We start from the raw sequence: 20,954 nt of genomic DNA, 5'->3' as shown, positions 1-20,954 counted from the left end.
CTTCTGTACCATCTTGTATACAAGTCAATCAGTGGCTCTGCCCTAAGGCCCCGTTCACACCTGTGTGTGTTTTATGTGCCTTTTTGGTGCGGTATGTTAAAAGAAATCCTGCTCACTGGATCTTTGATGCACTTTCATGAAAACACATGTTGATATAACGTTCAATATTAATACACCCACTTAAAACACATGGTACAGATGAGAACCAGTCCTAAATGCCAACTCCAGCCAAAATGCTTAGCTTATATTGGATAAAGGCAGGAATGATTACAGCCTCTATCAGATTTTTTTAATTAAAGTGTTAGTCAACTCTTGGGGAAAAAAGAAAAGTTTCCTCCTGCTAGGCAATATCATAATGTGCTAGCATGTACCGCATACTAGCACATTATGAAAGACTTACCTTGAAACACAGCCCTCCATGGGCGCTCTGTCACCGTTGCAGAGGCTTCCATCTTCACCCGATCTTTCTTCTGGGTTCGAGGGCTGCAACCGCTTGAATGGCAGAGCTGCCATGACGTCACTCCAATACATGCACAAAGCTCTGAAGGAACGGAACGTGTATGCAGTTCTTTCAGAGCGCATGCACTGGTGACGTCACCGGCTGCTGCTCGCTAGAATATCTCCTAAACAGTGCAAGTTTAGGAGATAAGAATTTTACCTACAGGTAAACTTTATTATAACCTTACCTGTACATAAAAATCAAAATGCAGAGTTTACTACCACTTTAACAATTAACATGTGAGCCAGTCATATTTCCACTCCAGGCAAACAGCTAAATACACAGATGAGAAAAATAAATACATAAAAATAATCTATACACATACTCAAGGGAGCTGTTTTACCATCCAAAGTATTTATGATTCTACCCACCCAGTCCTAAAATGTATACAGCTATGCCACACAACACAACACACCTATCTGCTCAGACAGGAGACCGGATTCTCTGCTGCACTTAAGTAACAGAGCTCTTGTCTCTCCCCAGCCTGTGATTGGACAATGAAAGGAGAGGCAGCCTACTGACCAGCTCATCTCTCTGCTCTCTCCTCCTATCGACATGGTCCTTGTTAGCATATTTTGCAGCACAGTTGATTGGCTCCTTGTGCTGCTTCTCTTTCTCCCAGGCTAAGCTTTGCTGTAAAGGAATTGCAAACGGCAGATACCCAGTTAAATTTAGGTACTTATGCTGCTTGTATTTAAACTATACGTTTAATTACATATTTATATAAAAAGAGTCTATGGTGGAGATTTACTAAAACTGCTGCACACAGAATCTGGTACAGCTGTACATAGTAACCAATCACCTTCTAGGCTCAAACTATACTATACACAGACACAGTGGGTGGATTTACTAAAACTGGAGCATGTGCATTAGCCAATCAGCTTCTAAATTCAGCTTGTTCAATTAAGAGTTGATTAATAAAACCTGGAAGCTGATTGGTTTCTATGTAGATCTGCACCAGATTTTCCACTCTCCAGTTTTAGTAAATCAACCCCGAAGTATCAAAAAACACTTTTCATGCACATTGATAAGATTATTCACATTTATCTGAATATTGAAAAAATTAAAAAATTCAACAAGTTCCCCTGAAGAACCTGTAGTGCATTTTTACCTTTTAAAGTAAGAGTCCTGATTAAAAGGGGTTGTAAAGGTATAGTTTAAAAAATTAAAAATTAATAACAAACATTTTTTTTAAGATACTTACCTCCCCTGTGCAAGGGTTTTGCAGAGAGCGGCCCAATCCTCCTCTTCGGGGGGTCCCTCAGTGGCGCTCCTAGCTCCCCCTCTTCTTGAGTGCACCCACAGAGAGACGCATTTCATGGGGGCACTCGTGTGGGCGCATTTCCGTGTCCTGCTGCTGTGTCCATTGACACACATAGCAGGAATTTGGTGCTCCCATTTTACTGGATTTGATTGACAGCAGTGGGAGCCAATGGCTTCTTCTGCTATCAATCTATCCAATGAGGACCCGAGACAGTGGCTGGAGCTGCTGTGCTCATCCCCGTTGCTGGAACGATCGGGTTCAGGTAAGTAAAAAGGGGGGGGGTGCTTTCACCTTAAAGGGTAAGTTCACCTTTACAGAAAAATCTGTAAGGTGAGCATACACAGGACCCCCCCCCCCCCCAGTCCCACTAACCTGGAGCGAGGCGATCACCCGCACTGACACATCGGGTTGCCACCTCGCCGTCCGGGGCTTAGAAATCCCCTGCAGCTTAATCTCCAAAACGTACCTCATCAGGAGGTATGTTTAGGAGCATTCTAATTGGTCGGCACTGTCACATGGGCGGCACCAACCAATCAGAATCCGTCCTGTCACTGCGGGTGAAGAGGAGAGAAAGGCGCGGGATTTCAAATTCCTGGACCGGTACTGTGGCGATACAACTCCGGGTTGGCGGGACCGGGGGGGGGGGGGATGGGGAGGGGGTCCAGTGTAAGTTCACCTTACAGATTTTCTGTAAAGGTGAACTTACACTTTAATGCATAGAGTGCATATTAAGGTGTAAAACCTCAAGGGTTTACAACCCCTTTAAAATTAAATTTTAGGCATTTTTTTTTCTTTTTTTTTTTTTTGTTTAGTTACATCGGTTCAGGTTGGACCAATGTAACTATACGTATTCCATACCTGACTAATCCCTGTGGAAGCAGAAAATCATTGTAGTAGTCGCTGCTACTACACTGATACTCATTATTTTCTGGGTTCCCAACTGAGCAACTGCCTTGCTGCATAGTGAACACAGGGGGTTGCTCGCTTGCCAAGGTCGCCATTCAGAGAGGGTGTTCTTTGATTGGATGAGGTGAAGAGGTGGGCTGTACTTACATTGAACCAAGCTAGACCGATGCAACTATGCAAAAAAAAAGAAAACTGGAATTCAGCTTTAAGAACAGAGGCATGAAGATGCCAGTTAGTGATGTTATTAGCTAGAAAACCCTCCTCTGTGTGCCTCTCTGGTTTAGTTTCATGTCATTTGGGGACTGCTTGTTTATACTTTTATTGTGTTTATTTACCTGCCAACTGCCATTCCTGTGTCCAATAAGAGTGTCAGTAAGGACACTCCTATTGGACACAGGATAGCAGCTGGAAGAGCTTAGCCAATGAAATCAGGAAATACTGAGCACAGAGGGGCACAAAGGACGCATCTAGTGGTGTTCGCCCAAACCTAAAGATAAAAGGTGTTTTAAAGAGAACCTGTAAAGGTAAGGGAGCTGCAGACATTGCGTCCTCCTCCTGGAACTCCATCTGTTTACTCATCTTGTTTTTTGGCATTGTGTCTCAATGTATACTGATTTCTCAGGCAAACCTTTTTTTGTGAATCTGTTGCAGTTTCTTGCCTGGAGATCCTGCCACTAACAGTGCTTCCTGTTGTAGGCTGACACCAAGCCTACTGCTTCACAATGAGCAGCAGCGTTGTCAGCCTGCCGTGTGAGTGTCCTCATTTGGCCAGACCTGATAAGCAGCCTAGTGGCCGACAGAAGAAGTGCACCCAGCAGACTGACCACACTACTGCTTATTGCAAGGCAGTGTTTTAGCACTTTCGGCCTACAACAGGAAGCGCTGTTACTGGCAGGATCTCCAGGTACCAAACTTTGCAACCAGTTAAAAAAAAAATAACAAGTTGCTAAAGAAAACTTTAAATTTGGCACAGTGCCATACTGAAAAATAGATATTGGGGGGTTGATTTACTAAAACTGGAGAGTGCAAAATCTAGTGCAGCTCTGCATAGAACCAATCAGCTTCCAGTTTTTTTATTGTCAACGTTGAATTGAACAAGCTGAAGATAGAAGCTGATTGGCTACCATGCACAGCTGCACCAGATTTTGTACTCTCCAGTTTTAGGCTGCTTTCACACTGGGGAGGACGGGCGTTGATGATAAAACGCAGCTGGATTTAGAGGCGCATTACCGTCATTTTAGCGGTGCTATTCGGTCGCTAGCAGGGCCCTTTTAACCCCCGCTAGTGGCCGAAAAAAGGGTTAAATGCACCCGCGTAGCGCCGCTGCCGAAGCGTTTTGCAGGTCCATTCATTTCAATGGGCAGGAGCGGTGTATAGACTGCCCTCGCACCACCCCAAACATGCGGCTTGCAGGAGTTTTTTTAACGTCCTGCCAGTGCACTCTGGCTTTTACACTGGCACTGCAGGGGAGGTGTGTTTCAGGCGCTATTTATAGCCTAAAAGCGCCTGAAAAATGCCTCAGTGTGAAAGGCGTCTTAGTAAATCAACACCATTGGCATAGGTGTGTGCAGCCTATTGCATTAGAGTGTGCACCCCAAAGCTCAAACACACATGCCTTTCTCTGCAGCCTCAGCTGCACGGGGAAATGAATGAATGGGAAGTGCTCTGTGCTGAGCGGCTTCCTGTTCATTCACAAACTGAAGCATGGTAAACAGTTTACTATGCTTCAGTTATGAATGGACAGTGAGCGAGTGTGCTATCTGTGTTCATTTAGAAAAGGAAGGGGCCGGTAAATTACAAATTTACTAGCCCCTTCCCTCGCTCGCCATCCTGAATCATCCCCCCCAGCAGCCGGGGGGGAGAGGAGAGGAGGGAAGCCAGCAGCACTGCGGGGCCAACAAGAGGAGGGAGAAGCCCGGGCAGTAGGGGGAATCGGCACCACACATAGCAATTACAGTGTGCCCAAGCCCACCTGGCACAGCCCCTGTGCACGCCTATGCCCATTGGGTGTAGATACACTTTTATGCCCCGTACACACGGTCGGACTTTGTTCGGACATTCCGACAACAAAATCCTAGGATTTTTTCTGACGGATGTTGGCTCAAACTTGTCTTGCATACACACGGTCACACAAAGTTGTCGGAAAATCCGATCATTCTAAACGCGGTGACGTAAAACACGTACGTCGGGACTATAAACGGGGCAGTGGCCAATAGCTTTCATCTCTTTATTTATTCTGAGCATGCGTGGCACTTTGAGCGTCGGATTTGTGTACACACGATCGGAAATTCCGACAACGGATTTTGTTGTCGGAAAATTTTATATCCTGCTCCCAAACTTTGTGTGTCGGAAAATCCGATGGAAAATGTCCGATGGAGCCCACACACGGTTGGAATTTCCGGCAACACGCTCCGATCGGACATTTTCCATCGGAAAATCCGACCGTGTGTACGGGGCATTATAATACTAAATCTATTTTTACAGCACCTACGTATTTCATGGCATTTTACAAATGAGAGCAATCACAGAATGAACGTACAAGGGCTAATATAATGTAACACAACAAAAAAGTGTTCAGGTCCCGTTTGCAAGAGCTTACAATCTAAAGAAGTAAAAGAATCTCAAGAGCTCGTTCACATGTGCTTTGCTCTCTGAATAGCAATCTGCGTTTGGATCATTTTTTAAAGAGCATTTGATGAGCGCTGTATTGCCTCCTCACTGCCTGCTTTAACCCCTTGGATCCTGCACTGGTGCACAAAGTGGCTGCATTCACCATCAGGGGGCGGTAGTGCCTGCCAAAAACGACAGGGGGAATAAGCAAAGTCTGGCAGCCATGACATGTGCACACTCCTAGCTGCTGCCTCTGCAAATAAAGAGGGTAGTGGTTGGTGCATCGGCTCAACCGCAGGGTTTTACCGCCCCTCAACCTCACATGTAAACGAGCCCTAAGAGCCCACTCACACATGTCTGCACACGATTAAGCATTTTTTTTGTACGTTGATGGTTGTTGCGTTGAGGCAGCAGATTCATTTAAAGGGCCACTGGGTAGCTCAAAAATGGAAAACACATAAACTGCACAATAATATTGTGTGCTGGGTCAACGCACAAGAATACAGACACCTTTATATGTATTACCACCTATGGACAAGTGTAGAAAGTCCCTTGTGTTTCTTGCTCACCTGTTGGCACACCGGCCTCTCACTGCAGCCAAAACTGGCAGCTGCCCGCACAATAATCCGGGGTGGCAGTGTGAACGGGCCCTTGGGGTCTTTGCATATGAGTGACTCAGCCTGGTGCATTTCCCCCACCCGGGCAGCTCCGGTGCAGTGTACAGCCTCCCATAGACACAAATGGCTGTGCTCTGCTGGCGCTGATTATACATAAACATCCATATGACACAATGGTGTTTAAGATTGTAACGTTGTATACCCGAGAGACGGTATTCTGCACCTGGGCTGCCTAGGTGGGTAAACATGTCCGCATTTACATTGAATGAGCTCAGCTGCCTGTGTGCAAGGGCCCTTACAGTTTATTTGCTTTACGCTGGGTTCACACTGGTGCGTTGCCAGACATCGCATGTGATTCGCACCGCATGCCTGCGTCCATTACATGCGATGTCTGTGCGGCTGAAATCGCATCGCATTTGGACTAAAATGGTGCAGGATCCTTTTTTTGTCCGCACTGGAATTGGTTCGCATGGATTTTCACACCCAATGTGATCCGATTCCACAGTTCGCACTGCAAACTGATTTGGGGGTGTCATTAACTTTATACTGACACCCGCAGCGGTTCGTAGAGAGCAGTGTTAACTGCTTGCGATTCAGATGCGATGCGGGAACCTGCACAGGAATCGCTGTGGTCCCCACATCGCACCAGTGTGAAGCCAGTCTTAGAAAGCAGCCGCAGCCTGAGTGGCCTGTAATCTGCCAGCATGCTGCACAGAAAGATCCTAACTTTCTGTCTGAGAGCAGCAGTCTCTCTGCAGAGGTCCAACACAAACCCTGCTGAGACAGCTCTGCAATCAGCAAAGCTTGTGTTCCCTGCTGATTGGAAAGCTCCAGCTCTGACTGAGCAGGGGGACTGTTGGACCTCTGCTGAGAGCCCACTGCTTCCACTGAGGAAGCTCTGCAGCATGGTGATAGGGGATAGGTTTTTCTAATCAGGCTGTGGCTGCTGTCCAAAGAAAATAATCTGTAAAATTCTGCTTACTATTTGTTTTAAAGTACGAGAATGAAAATGTACAGAAGGCAGGACTTTTACGACATACTTATTTGTAAAATAACAATTATTTGGTTTAAAGTACCTGAAATGTATGTAGCTAATTTAAACTGAAAGCTCGGTTAAGCTGGCCATAGACGGTCCGAATCCGGCCCAGTTCAGCAGGGACCGGCCAAGATCCAAATGATGAATTGTCAAGCTGCATCGAACGATCAACTTGGCCTGTTGGATTTTACGTGCGATTATTGCAAGCGGCTATTATAGCCGCTTGCAATAATCACTGTCTTCTCCCAGCGACAAGTTGACAAGTTGTGCCGCTTGTCAAACGCTGCACCCCAATGCCATGGCCGCAGCAAGCGAACAGCCCCGTCTGGCTGTTTTACAGTTCAGGTGGGCGGCCCGGAGAGGATAAAACCGTGTCTCAGCTGCCTGTTTATACTGCCCCCTGACCTCCCATTTGAAAGAAACCTTAGGCCGGGTTCACGTGAATGCCGCTGCCTGTTTGTGCCTGGGGTCCGGTGCGTGTCTATTCTCCGGCTCAGATGCGATTCAGGTCCACATTTTTGCACCTGAACTGGATCCAAACACGCACCGGATCCTTTGCACCGGATCCTTTTTCAATCCAGACCGCGGCCGTCCCGGACCTGCTTCATTAAGAGCCAGTCACACTCGCCTGTCATGCAAATTGGATGCAGAGAAAAATGCATCCAATTCGCAAATGTGTGAACCCAGCCTTACCAAAACATTACATAGATGTGCAATCATTGTTTCTTCGCATTAAATTATTTACCCTTTGCAAGCTTGTATTTCTCATGAGCCAATTAAAATTAAACGTCAACAAAATGGCTTAATTTCTGTCAATGTTTAACTTAGCCCTGGTTCACACCGGTCATGCGATTTGACAGTTCCAAATCTCATGATAAGTCGCACCCCATTGTCGGCAATGGAACTTTTCAAATCACCTAGACTCAGACAAAAAGTTCCTGCACTGCTTTTTTCCCGATTTCATTGCGACTTGCATAGACTTCTCTTAAATTAAGTCGCAAGCAGCATCAGAGGTGCAAATCGCACTGACCTGCGGCTTTGAAACCTCGCTAAAGTAGAGCAATTTCGAAGCCGCACTGGTGTGAACCAGGGCTCATAGAAAAAAGGACAGAAGTCAGTGACATTTTAGAGAGTGAAAAGCTGCGAAAACGAGTTTTACATCCAAAATGCTGCAGAGCAATTAACATGTGAGTTAAGTGCGACTTACAAGAACACAACAACATAACAATCATTTTTAAATGACAAAAAAAATACAGCATGCTTTATACATTAGTTAACAGCCCTGACATTAGGTCACAAATGTATTTTCCCGTGGAGTTTGGCTACTTCTATAGCACGTGGTGAAGAGCACTGCACGGCCGCTATGGCCTAAGTTGATGGCATGATAAAAGTGGCCAAAGGGGATGTGTAAGCGACACTGAGGGGGGGGCATAGTCATGGAGCAAATGCCCTTTTATATAAATAGTTCAGTGCGTGGGCATACACCCATTTAATAAGCCATTTACTCCAGGACTGTGCGCTGAACCGTTTTGATAAAAGGGCATTTGCTGAAGGCCTGTGCAAAGACCTAAGCACTGAACCATTTTAATAAAAGGGCATTGGCCTGTGCAAGGGACCTAAGCACTGAATCGCTTTAATAAAAGGGCATTTGCTGAAGGCCTATACAAAGACCTAAGCGCTGAACGGTTTTAATAAAAGGCATTTGCTGAAGGCATGTGCAAGGACCTAAGCACTGAACCATTTTAATAAAATGGCATTGGCCTGTGCAAGCACTGAACCATTTTAATAAAAAGGCATTGGCCTGTGCAAGGACCTAAGCTCTGAACCGTTTTAATAAAAGGGCATTGGCCCGTGCAAGGACCTAAGCACTGAACCGCTTTAATAAAAGGGCATTTGCTGAAGGCCTGTGCAAGGACCTAAGCACCAAACTTTTTTAATAAAAGGGCATTGGCCTGTGCAAGGACCTAAGCACTGAACCATTTTAATAAAAGGGCACTGGCCTGTGCAAGGACCTAAGCACTGAACTGTTTTAATAAAAGGGCATTGGCCTGTGCAAGGACCTAAGCACTGAACCATTTTAATAAAAGGGCATTGGCCTGTGCAAGGACCTAAGCACCGAACTGTTTAAATAAAAGGGCATTGGCCTGTGCAAGGACCTAAGCACTGAACCATTTTAATAAAAGGGCATTGGCCTGTGCAAGGACCTAAGCACTGAACTGTTTAAATAAAAGGGCATTAGCAAAAGGCCTGTGCAAGGACCTAAGCACTGAACCGTTTTAATAAAAGGGCATTTGCTGAAGGCCTGTGCAAGGACCTAAGCACTGATGCGTTTTAATAAAAGGGCACTGGCCTGTGCAAGGACCTAAGCACTGAACCGTTTTAATAAAAGGGCATTTGCTGAAGGCCTGTGCAAGGACCTAAGCACTGAACCATTTTAATAAACGGGGCATTTTCTCTAGGCCTGTGCAAGGACCTAAACACTTAACTATTTAAATAAAAAGGCATTTTCCCCAGGCCTAGGCAAAGACATAACCACTGAAACATTCAAATAAAAGGACATTTTCTGCCAGCCCGCTCATAGAGAAGGCTCTCCCAGGACCAAATTACACATCCCCTACCCCCTTCCCCCCTCTTATCCAAAACTACGGGTGCACTTTACAGATCGAAAGAGAGAGGAAAAACAGCTTGAGAGAAAAAGGTGGAAGAGTAAGAGGGGGGAAGACGGCGAAGGCTGCTCAGCGGCGATATTGACGGCAAAGCGGTACACATGATCGTCTCACCTGTCTGTCGGCGCGCTCCATGCTTTTTTTTTCCCCCGTCACCGCACAGCTCTTTCCCCCACCGCTCTATGCTCTTGCTCGCTCTCCCCCGCACTCATGTTGTTTAACAAGTAGATGGTGTTGAGCAGAAGCAGACGGACACTGCATGACAGAGCAGGCAGAGTGGGAGGAACAAGGAGGGCACAGGATAAAGCAAAGCAAATGAATTGACAGCACAACATGCTTGGCACCTCCGCCACCTTTGCCAAGAAGCCCTTTTTTTTTTTTTGGTTGTTTTTTTTTTTTTTTGGTTGGCACGGCTGAGCCTCCTACCTGTCTCAGGCTCCTCTACAAGTCTGGGCCACTCTGCTCCTGCAAGGTCTTTGAGTCACATTCAGTGCCTGCAACCCCGAGGGCATGGAGGAAACAGCCTGAAACATGGTCCAAAGCCTGGAGGAAGGAGAAGAGGAGATGAGGGTTTAATGCTGGCCTATTTTCTTTTCCGCCACTGCTCTATTTTGCTTCCTCCCTCCCTCTCCTCTCCATCTCTGTTATGCACAGCCCCTCCGCCTTTTCCTTGTTTTTTTTTTTTTGCTCTCCTGTCTGCCCCCCTCTCTCTCCCTCTCTCTCTCTCTCTCTCTCTCTCTCCCCTTCACCCAGCAGACACAGAAGAGAATCCTTGTTTTACGTCAGAGGAAAGGAGAAAGCAGTGTGGAAGGCAGGAGAAGGGAGGCGACGAGGGAGGGGAGAGAGGAGAAGCTGGGATATAGGGCTGGATTGTACACACCTGCAGCAGCTGGATTGACAGAGGCTCAGCCTCCAGGCTACAGCCACACACCAGCCTGCCCACGCACCTATCAATCCGATTGTTCGACCGCACTCGATCAAATCCATCAGGAAATATTTGACTTTTTTTTTTTTTATTATTTCAATTTCAAAGGTTGGAAAATTGCCAATCAAATAAACGAGGGTTTTAAAGCACACTTTACCATTTTTTTTATTTAGTATTTTTGGTTGTCAATTAAAGCGGATCTTCATTGCATGTGAGCAACGCAAATGAAAAACACTATTTTATTCATTTTTAACTACTTCCCTACCAGGCCAATTCTGCCATTTCTCTCCTACATGGAAAAATCTGCATTTTTTTTGTTGCTAGAAGATTACTCAGAACCCCCAAACATAATATATGTGTATATATATATATATATATATATATATATATATATATATATATATATATATTAACGTTATTATTATTATTATTATACAGGATTTATATAGCGCCAACAGTTTGCACAGCGCTTTATAACATGATCGCAGACAGTACACTTACAATACAATTCAATACAGGAGGGATCAGAGGGCCCTGCTCGTTAGAGCTTACAATCTAGAACATACTGTCCCTGATTTCAAGGGACTGTCCCTGGTTTGTCCCTCTTTCCTCCTCATTTGTCCCTCATTTCGATCTGATCTATATAGATGTATATAAAATGCACTTTTTATCTTCCAAAAAGTGTTTCCCCAGCGCTAAACCTTTCATCCAATTTCTAAAGTGCTGAATTTGTAAATGTCAAAACCCAGTATAAAGGAATAGTGGTGGTAATAAAAAAAAAAAAAAGGACTGTGTTTAACTAATCATTTTTGGGATAATTCCCCTTTAAGGGGGCGTGGCAAGGGGTGTGTCCTATGCCTACATACTTTTGCTGATAGGTGTCCCTCGTTCCCATCTCAAAAAGTTGGGAGGTATGATATTAGGCAGAGGCCCTAGAGAATAAAATGGTGGGTGTTTTTTATGTCACACGGTATTTGCTCAGCAATTTTTTCAAAGCAATTTTTGGGGAAAAAAATACACTTGAACTTTAATGCAAAATGACACAATATATAACCCAATTTTTTTTTTTTTTAATATAAAAGATGATGTTACACCCAGTAAGTAGATACCTACCATGTTATGCTTTAAAATTGCGCACGCTTGTAGAATGGTGCCAAACTACGGTATGGTAAAAGTTTTTACAGGTTACCAGTCTACAGTTACAGAGGAGGTCTAGTGCTAGAATTATTGCTCTCCCTATAACATTTGCGGTGATAACTCATATGTGTGGTGCGGGCATGACCTAAGTATATGTTTGCTTTTGCGCGTGAGCATGAGGGGTGCTTTACATTTTTTTTACATTTTTATTTTGTTTATTTATTTTTTTACTCTGTTCCTTTAACCCACTTCAGCCCCAGACCATTTGACTGCCCAAAGACCAGAGCACTTTTTGCGATTCGGCACTGCGTCACTTTAACTGACAATTGTGCGGTCATGCGACGTGGCCTCCAAACAAAATTGACGTCCTTTTTTTCCCACAAATAGAGCTTTCTTTTGGTGGTGTTTGATCACTTCTTCGGTTTTTATTTTTTGCCCTATAAACAAAAAAAGAGTGTAAATTTTGAAAAAAAAGGCAATATTTTTTACCTTTTGCTATAATAAATATCCCCAAAAAATATATAAAAAAACATTTTTTTCCCTCAGTTTAGGCTGGCACGTATTCTTCTACATATTTTTGGTAAAAAAAAATTGCAATAAGCGTTTATTGATTGGTTTGCGCAAAAGTTATAGCGTCTACAAAATAGGGGATAGTTGTATGGCATTTTTATTAATTTTTTTTTTACTAGTAATGGCGGTGATCTGCGATTTTTATCGTGACTGCGACATTATGGCGGACAGATTGGACACTTTTGGCGCTTTTTTGGGACCACAGATCGGACACTTTTTTGGGACCATTCACATTTATACAGCGATCAGTGCAATTAAAAATTGATTACTGTGTAAATGTGACTGGCAGTGAAGGGGTTAAACACTAGGGGGCGCTGCAGGGGTTAAGTGTGTCTTAGGGAGTGATTCTAACTGTGGGGGGGCTGGGATACATGTGACACGACACTGATCACTGCTCCTGATCATAGGGAGCTGTGATCAGTGACAGTGTCACTAGGCAGAACAGGGAAATGCTTGTTTACATCAGCCTCTCCAAGACAATCGCGGGTATCCCTGTGGACATCGAGTCCGCGGGACTTGCGATCACAGTCACGGAGCTCGTGGCGGGCGCGCACGCGCCCACAATGCCGCGTCTTAAAGGGCAACGTACAGGTACGTTAATGTGCCTGTACGTGCCCTTCTGCCGACGTATATCGGCGTGAGCCGGTCGGCAAGGGGTTAACTAATCATTTTTGGAATAATTCCCCTTTAAGGGGGCGTGGCAAGGGGTGTGTCCTATGCCTACATACTTTTGCTGATAGGTGTCCCTCGTTCCCATCACAAAAAAGTTGGGAGGTATGATATTAAGCAGAGGCCCTAGAGAATAAAATGGTGGGTGTTTTTTATGTCACACGGTATTTGCTCAGCAATTTTTTCATAGCAATTTTTGGGGAAAAAAATACACTTGAACTTTAATGCAAAATGACAAAATATATAACCCAATTTTTTTTTTAAATATAAAAGATGATGTTACGCCCAGTAAGTAGATACCTACCATGTCATGCTTTAAAATTGCGCACACTCATGGAATGGTGCCAAACTACGGTACGGTAAACGATTTTACAGGTTACCAGTCTACAGTTACAGAGGAGGTCCAGTGCTATAATTATTGCTCTCCCTATAACATTTGCGGTGATAACTCATATGTGTGGTGCGGACATGACCTAAGTATATGTTTGCTTTTGCGTGCGAGCATGAGGGGTGCTTTACATTTTATTAAATTTTTATTTATTTTATTTATTTTAATGATGTATTAATATTTTTTTACACTGTTCCTTTAATTTATTTTTTTTAATCATTTTTTTTCCTATCACAAGAAATGTAAACATTCCTTGTGATAGAAATAAGGCATGACAGTTCCTCTTTATAAGACCCCAAATCTCTCCTCTACCCTGGATTATCTCTGTTTTCCAGAAAAAAAAAATGGCAGTGTTTACATCAGCCAGAGCCGATGTTCTATCAGATTACCGCTACCCATCAGATTGTGCAACGGAAGTGACATTCCGACCAAAAAAAGTACTGCGCATGCGCCATGTGTTCCACCATGTGTTCCATGGCGCAATGCGTTCCACATGCTTTATGATCTGATGGGTAGCGGCAATCTGATAGAACACCTAGGCAGACATCTTACTACACCCAGCTACATCTGATCCACAGCCGGCTCTGTGGTAACCCTGCAGAAGCGCCAGATCAGATCCTGGACTCTCTGATCACACGGGAGAGCCCGGAGAGGCGCCAGTGAGTGCTGGGAGGGGGGGATGCTCCCTCCCGCTGCTTTGTAAACGCAATCCAGTGGCTAACCAGCCGCTAGGATGGCTTTAAGACCCCTTTCACACTGGCGCGCTTTGCAGGCGCTACAGCTCTAAAAATAGCGCCAAAGCGCCCTGAAAGAGCCGCTCCTGTTTCTCCAATGTGAAAGCCTCGAGGGCTTTCACACTGGAGCGGTGCGCTGGCAGGACGCTAAAAAAAGTACTGCTAGCAGCATCTTTGGAGCGGTGAGTATACCGCTCCTCCACCGTTCCTGCCCATTAAAATCAATGGGGCAACGCGGCTATACTGCCGGCAAAGCGCTGCGTTTTAACTCTTTCTCGGCCGCTAGTGGGGGGGGTAAAAGCGCCCCGCTAGCGGCCAAATAGCGCCACCAAATTGACGGTAAAGCACCGCTAAAAATAGCGATGCTTTACTGCCGACGCACCCACCGCCCCAGTGTGAAAGGGGCCTTACAAAAAAGGGAATCGCTGGCTGAAAAATAAAAATACTGGGATGATGCCTGTAACTGCACATCAACCTAAGGACATCCATGGACATCCTACAGTCGGGAAGTGGTTAATATTCAAAGCAAACTCTCCCATCCATCCATGTATACCTCCCAACATTTTGAGATGGGAGAATGAGGGACACCTACTAGCAAATGTATGTAGGCATAGGACACACCCCCTGCCACACCCCCTTAAAGGAGAATTAACCCCAAAAAAAGTTAATTAAATCCACAAGTGCTTTTTTTACCACTACTATTCCTTTATATTGGCTTTTTAACATTTACAAATGCAGCAATTTAGAATTTGGATGAAATGTTTAGCACTGGGAATCATTTTTTGATAGATAAAAAGTAAACTATATAGATCAGACCAAAATGAGGGATAAATTAGGAGGAAGGAGTGTCAGTTAAGTAAATGTAATGTACTTTCCTATCTATTTACTAATGCTAGCAGCATAAGGAATAAAAATAATCATGGGTGATTGGGGGAGTGAAGTTCCACAGTGAACAGGGAGCATAATAAATAGGAGTTTCAGCAATAGCACAACTGTTCCTTGATTTTTAAAGGGTAACTCCACTTTCATGGGAAGTTGCATTTTTTCTGCACTGAACTGTACTAGAATGTGGTAAAATGCATAAAAAACGCACATAAATACACCAAATATGAACTGGAACACATATGTCCTTTTTTAAAAGTGAAGAAAAGAGAGGGGGAAACTGCACTGGAACGCATCAAAAACGCACTGGATTGCATGGAAAACACGTCAAAAACATGCATGCAGAAAAGCATCCGGAACGCATCCAGACTGCGTTTCTATGGTTTGAACTGGCCCTTTAAAAAAAAAGACACAAATGTGAGTAGACAGTGAAAAAAAAACAATACTAAAAACATCTGCATCAGGTTTCAATAAACTATAAGGCATCTAAACCTGCCAGCCCTTTTTTAACCCCATTTTCGCCAAACAGTGCAACGGCGTGCATTGCGAAAGCAAATTGACTGTATTGTACTGGCTTGTCCTCGTATTACACGTTTTTACTACATTTAGATGATTACCACATGCGCTTTGATTGTCTTATCCAATTGATGTGCAATTCGATCAAAGCGATCAAATCCGCAAACAATCGAGCACCCCTTCTGGTTCACACTGAGTCAGTCAGCAAGGGTGGAATATTATCGATCATTTTGCATCGATCAACAGCACTGAGATACTTTGCTAATAAATACGATTGTATTTCGATCGATCAGAACATGAGATCACATCCTGGGAAACAGAGATGCGATTGATAACTTATGATTATTTCATAACTATGAATCGAATCTTAACTATCGATTAAAATCTACGTCCTAATTGATCAGATAAATTGTTGATTGTAGATGGATTATTCCTATCAGAAGATATGGATCAGAAAAGAAACTGATAATCTATGGAAGCACATCGTTATCTGGCTGTCATGTTAATCCTATGGCTTCAATGCCAACGTGTATGTAGATAAACAAGTGAGTTTTCTTCCTCTCATTTTCTGATTGGCTCACTCATTCCAGTGATTTGGAAGGTACTGAAGTCAGATTACCAGAACAGCCAGGCAGATAGCATTTTCAGAAGGAGGCCTGCAATACAGCTCATGTATTCCTACAAGTATGGATTTCTTTTGAATAAAATACGTATTACCCAATCAGAAGCCTTCGTGTACTAGTCTGACCCCATAGAGAGAATTCTATAGGTCGGCATGGATTATTATTATACAGGATTTATATAGCGCCAACAGTTTACCCAGCGCTTTACAACATGAGGACAGGTACGGTACAATACAATTCAATACAGGAGGTATCAGAGGGTCCTGATCATTAGAGCTTACAATCTAAGAGGGAGAGTATATTGAGCAATTCTCCTTCTATGATTTATTGAAGTCTATGAATTCTTCATCACTATCTCTATATCTTGCCAACACAAATGATATGTATCACACGCGCTCATCTGTGGCATGTATGAACTATAAACATTTTGTGGTTCTCAATTTCAAGCTGCATCACACCCGACTAAGAATCTGAATAGAATATTTCTCCTCTATTGTTTTACCTTTATAGCACAAACCCCTCAAATCCCCCCCTCTAGCACAAATCCTGTTCGCCCATCCCCCCTCCCAACACAAACCCCGCAAACCCCCCCATCTAGCACAAATCCTGTTCGCCCATCCCCCCTCCCAACACAAACCCCCCAAATCCCCCCCATCTAGCACAAATCCTGTTCGCCCATCCCCCCTCCCAACACAAACCCCCCAAATCCCCCCATATAGCACAAATCCTGTTCGCCCATCCCCCCTCCCAACACAAACCCCCCAAATCCCCCCATATAGCACAAATCCTGTTCGCCCATCCCCCCTCCCAACACAAACCCCCCAAATCCCCCCATATAGCACAAATCCTGTTCGCCCATCCCCCCTCCCAACACAAACCCCCCAAATCCCCCCATATAGCACAAATCCTGTTCGCCCATCCCCCCTCCCAACACAAACCCCCCAAATCCCCCCATCTAGCACAAATCCTGTTTCCCCATCCCCCCTCCTAACACAAACCCCCCACATCCCCCCATCTAGCACACCTTCCTAAATTGGCCCTCCTAGAACAATTCTTACCCCCTGTCCCCTACTCAACACAACCCCCCCCCCCCAATCTCTTTGTGGTGCCCCCCCCCCCCACCTCACATGATACCACAGTGCCACCCCTCCTGCCCACCCCTTATCCCGGCCCTGACCAGAACTATAAATTATTAGGACCTACCTGACCTATCCAATTGATACCGGCCTTTGCATACTATACTTGTTGTTAGTTCTAATGGTGGCCATGCGCAGTAGGAGTTTTATAAACGATCATATTATTGATAGATTTACTGTCCGATCACAAATACAATCAGAGGATTGAAAAGATTTAATGAATCCTACCCTTAACGATCAATATTGATCTATCTACGTTCCTACGATTCGATTTTCCATGATATTGATTGATGACACAGGATGTGTCTTTTGGAGAATTTATAGATCCGATCATATTATCTGATTCTGTGAAGAATCGTTTGATCAGACTGTTACATGTATGGCCACCATTCGGGTTCTTTCACATGGAGAAGTGTCCGCTCTGATCAGCCGGGATCCATGAACAGATCTCCTGTTGAATCGAAGCTGAATGGGACGGATGTCAGTACTTTGAGATCGGTGATTGTTCAGTTTGTGTCCCGTGGACACAGGGCGACCTATGTTCTAAGGGTGGCCAGATATATTTCAAAAACTGCTGATCTACTGGGATTTTCACACACAACCATCTCTAGGATTTACAGACAATGGTCTGAAAAAGAGAAAATATCCAGTGAGTGGAAGTTGTGTGGAGGAAAATGCCTTGTTGATGTCAGAGGAGAATGGGCAGACTGGTTTGAGATGATAGAAAGGCAACAGTAACTCAAATAACCACTCAGTACAACCAAGGTATGCAGAATACCATCTCTGAACACACAACACATCAAACCTTGAAGCAGATGGGCTACAGCAGCAGAAGACCACACCGGGTGCCACTCCTGTCAGCTAAGAACAGAAAACTGAGGCTACAATTCGCACAGGCTCACCAAAATTGGACAATAGAAGATTGGAAAAACATTGCCTGGTCTGATGAGTCTCGATTTCAGCTGTGACATTCAGATGATGGGGTCAGAATTTGGCGTAAACAACATGAAAGGATGGATCCATCCTGCCTTGTATCAATGGTTCAGACTGGTGGTGTAATGGTGTGGGGGATATTTTCTTGGCACACTTTGGACCCCATTAATACCAATTGAGCCTTTTAAACACCACAGCCTACCTGAGTATTGTTGCTGACCATGTCCATCCCTTTATGACTACAGTGTACACATCTTCTGATGGCTCCTTCCAGCAGGATAATTCACCATGTCACAAAGCTCAAATCATCTCACCACTGGTTTCTCGAACATGACAATGTTCTCTGTACTCCAATGGCCTCCTCAGTCACCAAATCTCAATCCAATAGAGCACCTTTGGGATGTGGTGAAACGGGAGATTCATATCATGGATGTGCAGCCGACAAATCTGCAGCAACTGCGTGATGTTAGCATGTCACTATGGACCAAAATCTTTGAGGAATGTTTCCAACACCTTGTATCTATCTATACCACAAAGAATTAAGGCAGTTCTGAAGGAAAAAGGGGGTCCAACCCGGTACTAGCAAGGTGTACCTAGTAATAAAGGGGCTGGTGAGTGTATATTGATATTTTCATTTATTTACATTACTAATGGCGCGATCAGAGACTTATAATGGGACTGTGATAATGTGGCGGCAATCTGACACTAACTGACACTGGGTGGAAGTGACTGACTGACATCACCAGTGACACTAATACAGTGATCAGTGATAATACTATACACTGTCACTGTACTAATGACACTGGCTGGGAAGGGGTTAACAGCTAGGGCAATCAAGGGGTCAGTTGTGTGCCTGACAATGTGTAATTGTGTAATGTGTGCTGCTTTTTACTACAGATCTCTTTGTTTAGAAACACAGAGATCGTTCCCTCTGACCAGTGGAGCGGGGGGAGCAACTAAACCCTCCTACCCTCCTTTACAGCCAAGGAAGCTGCCATCTTGGCCTCTGTTTGATCTTCAAATGGCATAATGCAGCACATGTGATCAGTTATGACACCAGCCATTGGATGGTTTGATAGTTTGGTTGAGGGCACAAGCTAATGGGACAGATAAGATACAAAAAACACGGTCACTTCCGGCACTAATAGGTCTTCCAAGGTGAGGAGTAACAAATGTCAGATAAAATGGCGGTGTGAAGGTATATACGGTATCCAGAACTAAGTGGATGCGGTCTTCCTCTGATGGGGTAATCCAAAAGGAACTACAAGAAAAACAGAAATGGAAGGCGTCCACACCTAGTGCATTACCAGAGATCATTTAATAATAAGAAGCTTTTGGTATAAAAGTGAGTACTCACAAAATGCAACTGACAAAAGGCCATAAACACAGTGCATGGACATGCACAGAACACGGGGTACAGCTAACGCGTTTCGGGGGGCACACCCCCTTCCTCAGAGCTAGGCTAATCTCGTACACCACGGGCAAGAGCTTTTATAGGGAATGGTAGAATTGAAAATTGTAAATTGAAAACTGTGGAATTGAAAATTGTGTGCCAAAAAGAGCCACGCCATCAAAGGGGCAGGAAAAACCCCCCAAAAACTAAAAAAATAAATAAAAAAGAAAAATAAATAAAATATAAAAAATCTTTTGTATCACCATGAAAAATTCAATAAATTGTTTAGGCAAAAAAAAAAAAGAAGAAAAAAAAATTGTTGATAAGAAATTAATAATAAGAAATTGAATAATATATATAGTCACACTAAAGTAAAAAAATGACACAATCCATGTCAAAAACCTACATCCAAAAACAAAAAAAAATCCATCATAAGTACACAAATAAATAAAATGATGATTGCATTGTAAAGCCGCTGAGGAAGTTTCCCTTTAATACTCACCATACCTGTAACAATGAATTGGTGGTAAACCTTCACTTATACCTAGGGTTGCCACCTGTCTGGGATTCACCCGGACAGTCCGGGTTTTGAATCATGTGTCCAGGTTTCAGTCCACCTGAAGCCCGGACACATTATTCAGACAGGACTGTGGCTCTGAACAGGGTTTGACAGGAGGGTGAAGGGGCACTATGTGTGCTGTATTACTATTCTCTTTGGAGTGCCCAAAAGTGTCTCAGATCTGTTACAATCCTACAGTGTATGCTAAAACAAAATAAAATTTACCATGCATCGTTAAAGTGTTCGGGTTTGGCTTGAAGAAAAAGTGTCAACCCTACATATACCCAGTGAAGTGGCTGACCTGAGGTGATACACAGAGATGAAACAAATCCTCCTACATACGTTGTATCTGTCCATATGCAGTCTTCTCTTCTCTATATCTGTTCAAAGTGCTCAATTTATAAAGCTTGTCTGAGAGTTCAGAAAAAGGGGGGAGGAGAGCTGCAGAGTGCAAGTTTACACTCTGCAGAGCTCACTGAGGAGAGCTCTGAGAGCTGATTGGAGGGAAGGGACACCAGGGACACCCCCCCTTCACACAGCACATATGAACAGAGCTGAGGCTGTCAATCAGCTGGAGGTCCCTCCCCTGTCATCTTTTTTCTCTTGGTGTCAGGAAAACTCATCAGAAGTGATTCATGCTGATAGCAGAGGAATGAGGCAGCAGACAGAAATGACTCTTGCTCTTGAGACACACTATAGAGAAAATGTGTGAAACACAAGGCCATTTCATGTGGCCCTTGCACCTCTCCTGCAACTGCGGCACCCCCCTTCTCTCTGCCCCCACCTTGTCTCAGCAGTTGGCAGCAGAGAGGAGGACAAAACTCCTCTGCCAGTGTCTGTGCTTCTCCATGAAGCCAGCCCTCCTCTGGTCCTCCTCCAGACCCTGCTGCA

At 44.3% G+C, this 20,954-nt stretch overlaps 1 protein-coding gene across 3 annotated transcripts in view; it reads right to left on the bottom strand.

The window, feature by feature from the left end:
- The window catches only part of ELK1 (ETS transcription factor ELK1), a 45,783-nt gene extending 34,778 nt beyond the window's left edge, over positions 1-11,005 (bottom strand). The window contains exons 1-2 of one of the 3 annotated variants that reach the window (XM_073599881.1): positions 10,025-11,005; positions 9,713-9,853 (exon numbers count right to left, since the gene is read on the bottom strand). The gene's annotated coding sequence lies outside the window, so the exon portion shown is untranslated. Of the gene's footprint in view, positions 1-9,712 lie in introns of all 3 variants that reach the window. The other 2 variants (XM_073599880.1, XM_073599882.1) reach the window with 2 other exon arrangements.
- Between the last annotated feature and the right edge of the window lie 9,949 nt (positions 11,006-20,954).

Source organism: Aquarana catesbeiana, linkage group LG09 (assembly GCF_042186555.1).
Source record: "Aquarana catesbeiana isolate 2022-GZ linkage group LG09, ASM4218655v1, whole genome shotgun sequence".
NCBI classification, from domain to species: Eukaryota; Metazoa; Chordata; class Amphibia; order Anura; family Ranidae; genus Aquarana; species Aquarana catesbeiana.
Note: the sequence above shows the minus strand (reverse complement) of the source record. Positions and strands in the feature narration are given on the sequence as shown.